The 5,000-nt window shown below is 51.6% G+C and overlaps 1 non-coding gene across 1 annotated transcript in view; it reads left to right on the forward strand.

Moving 5' to 3' along the window:
* Positions 1–3,824: 3,824 nt before the first annotated feature.
* The window catches only part of LOC124564340, a 1,910-nt gene continuing 734 nt past the window's right edge, over positions 3,825–5,000 (forward strand). The window contains exon 1 of the ribosomal RNA XR_006970603.1: positions 3,825–5,000. This exon is cut by the window's right edge and continues 734 nt beyond it. This is a non-coding gene — a ribosomal RNA (small subunit ribosomal RNA).

Raw genomic sequence — 5,000 nt, forward strand, 5'->3', positions numbered from 1 at the left:
CTATGTCGTACCGTAACCTAACCTATGTCGTACCGTAACCTAACCTATGTCGTACCGTAACCTAACCTATGTCGTACCGTAACCTAACCTATGTCGTACCGTAACCTAACCTATGTCGTACCTTAACCTAACCTATGTCGTACCTTAACCTACCCTATGTCGTACCTTAACCTAACCTATGTCGTACCTTAACCTAACCTATGTCGTACCTTAACCTAACCTATGTCGTACCTTAACCTAACCTATGTCGTACCTTAACCTAACCTATGTCGTACCTTAACCTAACCTATGTCGTACCTTAACCTAACCTATGTCGTACCTTAACCTAACCTATGTCGTACCTTAACCTAACCTATGTCGTACCTTAACCTAACCTATGTCGTACCTTAACCTAACCTATGTCGTACCTTAACCTAACCTATGTCGTACCTTAACCTAACCTATGTCGTACCTTAACCTAACCTATGTCGTACCTTAACCTAACCTATGTCGTACCTTAACCTAACCTATGTCGTACCTTAACCTAACCTATGTCGTACCTTAACCTAACCTATGTCGTACCTTAACCTAACCTATGTCGTACCTTAACCTAACCTATGTCGTACCTTAACCTAACCTATGTCGTACCTTAACCTAACCTATGTCGTACCTTAACCTAACCTATGTCGTACCTTAACCTAACCTATGTCGTACCTTAACCTAACCTATGTCGTACCTTAACCTAACCTATGTCGTACCTTAACCTAACCTATGTCGTACCTTAACCTAACCTATGTCGTACCTTAACCTAACCTATGTCGTACCTTAACCTAACCTATGTCGTACCTTAACCTAACCTATGTCGTACCTTAACCTAACCTATGTCGTACCTTAACCTAACCTATGTCGTACCTTAACCTAACCTATGTCGTACCTTAACCTAACCTATGTCGTACCTTAACCTAACCTATGTCGTACCTTAACCTAACCTGTATTGCGCCTTAACCTAACCTGTATTGCGCCTTAACGTAACCTGTATTGCGCCTTAACGTAACCTGTATTGCGCCTTAACGTAACCTGTATTGCGCCTTAACGTAACCTGTATTGCGCCTTAACGTAACCTGTATTGCGCCTTAACGTAACCTGTATTGCGCCTTAACGTAACCTGTATTGCGCCTTAACGTAACCTGTATTGCGCCTTAACGTAACCTGTATTGCGCCTTAACGTAACCTGTATTGCGCCTTAACGTAACCTGTATTGCGCCTTAACGTAACCTGTATTGCGCCTTAACGTAACCTGTATTGCGCCTTAACGTAACCTGTATTGCGCCTTAACGTAACCTGTATTGCGCCTTAACGTAACCTGTATTGCGCCTTAACGTAACCTGTATTGCGCCTTAACGTAACCTGTATTGCGCCTTAACGTAACCTGTATTGCGCCTTAACGTAACCTGTATTGCGCCTTAACGTAACCTGTATTGCGCCTTAACGTAACCTGTATTGCGCCTTAACGTAACCTGCATTGCGCCTTAACGTAACCTGCATTGCGCCTTAACGTAACCTGTATTGCGCCTTAACGTAACCTGCATTGCGCCTTAACGTAACCTGCATTGCGCCTTAACGTAACCTGTATTGCGCCTTAACGTAACCTGTATTGCGCCTTAACGTAACCTGTATTGCGCCTTAACGTAACCTGTATTGCGCCTTAACGTAACCTGTATTGCGCCTTAACGTAACCTGTATTGCGCCTTAACGTAACCTGTATTGCGCCTTAACGTAACCTGTATTGCGCCTTAACGTAACCGATATTGCGCCTTAACGTAACCTATATTGCGCCGTAACGTAACCTATATTGCGCCGTAACGTAACCCACATTGCCCCTTAACGTAACCTATATTGCGCCGTAACGTAACCTATATTGCGCCGTAACGTAACCCACATTGCCCCTTAACGTAACCCACATTGCCCCTTAACGTAACCCACATTGCCCCTTAACGTAACCCAACACACGTTGGGCCTTAACCCAACACACGTTGGGCCTTAACCCAACACACGTTGGGCCTTAACCCAACACACGTTGGGCCTTAACCCAACACACGTTGGGCCTTAACCCAACACACGTTGGGCCTTAACCTGCTCTGTAATTGTCATACGACGCGTTAAATTAGTGTAGTGTTGCCTAACTGCAACCCCCGCAATATAGTTTGCTACTCGCACTGCCCGGTCCCCAGTGTATCGCTTCATGTTAAACACCTTGCAGCTATACACTGTAATGTGGATGGCAGCAGGACGTACATGCTCAATGCCCTTTGCAGTTGTTCATTGGCATTTGCAGTTGTTCATTGGCATTCGCATGGCGAAGCACTTAGCCTACGCTGTGGTACGGCCTGTGTCAACTGTCCGCTGATGTTGTACGTCCAAATCACACACTGTACTGCACATTGGTCCTCATGTACTGAATGATACATCGTGGTACATGTGACCGTACAACGACTGCGCCAACAACGGCGAACCATGCGGTCCAAATGTTGTGCACTCAGCTACGTGTCGTCTCCCTATAAGAGCTGGATTGCAGTGTGGTATGCCCTGGATGGCGATCAGCATGAGCCGTCTGTTGATGTAGTGGCGCGTGTTGTCAGACGTAGTCGTCTCTTCTCACACACCGTGATAGCACGGTGCACTGCGTTCCACATCTGCGACATGCGACAGAGGCCGGTTGACAGTCGTTCGCGCAATGGACATCGCATACGTACGGGGGCCACCTTCCACGTGTTCGCTAAGCGTGGACATGTTGTTGCGTGTATGTGGGCAGACAGTGTGTCGTGACACCTGACACAGGCATGCAACAATCGTTGAATTTGCAAATGGCGATGGACGCCTACGTTTGCTGGTGACGTTACGCAAATGAACAACTGGTAAACCGTTGTGGTGCGGTTGTTCTCGCTAGGGGTGAATCAGTGATGGCGACGATCGGTTGAGCTACCAACCGGTTGTTGCAGCGATACCCACCATGCCCACGAACGTGAATGGCATGTGGGTGTGAAGCGATACGCGGCGGTGGCTGGGTGGGACCGTCCCCGGCCGGTGAGGGGGGGCCTCCCGGCGTGTTGGCCGTGCGGTGCGTGGGCGCACGCGCTACAGCCGGCTGGTGGGGGCGGCCAGTGGCAGGCGCGCCGGCCGACGGAGGCGGCAGGCGGCGCAGCTGCGCGCCGGCGCACCCTGCACGCGGCGCCGTGCGGCCAAAGTAGGTCCTCGCGGGCCCGGTGCGAAGCGCGGTGGACATCTGCAGTGTGCTGGTCCGATTGAGGACTGTGTGCGCTGAGGATGCGCCGCCGCCCGGCGCTCGGCGCCGCGACGCCGTCTGCTGCTCGGTCGCCTCTGCGGTTCTCGCAGGTGGTTTGTATCGCAGCTGTGCGGACGTGTTGGCGCGTGCGCTGTGCTGGGAGAGTTCGCTTCGGCACCCAAGTGGGGCTTTTGTCCTTCTGTGGCGCTGGCGTTGGAGCTGCCGGTCACCGTAGGTGGCGCGTGTTGTCTCCCGCCGGCAATGCCACGACAGCACGCTCCCGGGCCTCTGTCGGCAGCGGCAAGCTCAGTTGGGAGCACGGGTGGTCGCACCTAAAGCGTCTACTCGCCAAACTCCGGGCGATTGCGCCTCTCTCGAACCCGACCAAGTACTTAGGACGGCGCTGCGCGCCGCCGGGACCTGAGAGGGTTTCGAGGTGTATGGTGCAGGGGAGCTCAGCCTCCTCCTGTTTGCAGAATAATTGAGCGGACGCTTGCGTGTTCGCGCGGGCCCCCGGGACACACTCCCGGGCGGCCGGCTGCTCAGCTCTAGTTGACGCAGCTCCCTGGTTGATCCTGCCAGTAGTCATATGCTTGTCTCAAAGATTAAGCCATGCATGTCTCAGTACAAGCCGCATTAAGGTGAAACCGCGAATGGCTCATTAAATCAGTTATGGTTCCTTAGATCGTACCCACGTTACTTGGATAACTGTGGTAATTCTAGAGCTAATACATGCAAACAGAGTCCCGACCAGAGATGGAAGGGACGCTTTTATTAGATCAAAACCAATCGGTCGGCTCGTCCGGTCCGTTTGCCTTGGTGACTCTGAATAACTTTGGGCTGATCGCACGGTCCTCGTACCGGCGACGCATCTTTCAAATGTCTGCCTTATCAACTGTCGATGGTAGGTTCTGCGCCTACCATGGTTGTAACGGGTAACGGGGAATCAGGGTTCGATTCCGGAGAGGGAGCCTGAGAAACGGCTACCACATCCAAGGAAGGCAGCAGGCGCGCAAATTACCCACTCCCGGCACGGGGAGGTAGTGACGAAAAATAACGATACGGGACTCATCCGAGGCCCCGTAATCGGAATGAGTACACTTTAAATCCTTTAACGAGTATCTATTGGAGGGCAAGTCTGGTGCCAGCAGCCGCGGTAATTCCAGCTCCAATAGCGTATATTAAAGTTGTTGCGGTTAAAAAGCTCGTAGTTGGATTTGTGTCCCACGCTGTTGGTTCACCGCCCGTCGGTGTTTAACTGGCATGTATCGTGGGACGTCCTGCCGGTGGGGCGAGCTGAAGGCGTGCGACGCGCCTCGTGCGTGCTCGTGCGTCCCGAGGCGGACCCCGTTGCAATCCTACCAGGGTGCTCTTGAGTGAGTGTCTCGGTGGGCCGGCACGTTTACTTTGAACAAATTAGAGTGCTTAAAGCAGGCAAGCCCGCCTGAATACTGTGTGCATGGAATAATGGAATAGGACCTCGGTTCTATTTTGTTGGTTTTCGGAACCCGAGGTAATGATTAATAGGGACAGGCGGGGGCATTCGTATTGCGACGTTAGAGGTGAAATTCTTGGATCGTCGCAAGACGAACAGAAGCGAAAGCATTTGCCAAGTATGTTTTCATTAATCAAGAACGAAAGTTAGAGGTTCGAAGGCGATCAGATACCGCCCTAGTTCTAACCATAAACGATGCCAGCCAGCGATCCGCCGCAGTTCCTCCGATGACTCGGCGGGCAG

The sequence above is a fragment of the Schistocerca americana genome, unplaced genomic scaffold, assembly GCF_021461395.2.
Source record: "Schistocerca americana isolate TAMUIC-IGC-003095 unplaced genomic scaffold, iqSchAmer2.1 HiC_scaffold_1317, whole genome shotgun sequence".
Taxonomy (NCBI): domain Eukaryota; kingdom Metazoa; phylum Arthropoda; class Insecta; order Orthoptera; family Acrididae; genus Schistocerca; species Schistocerca americana.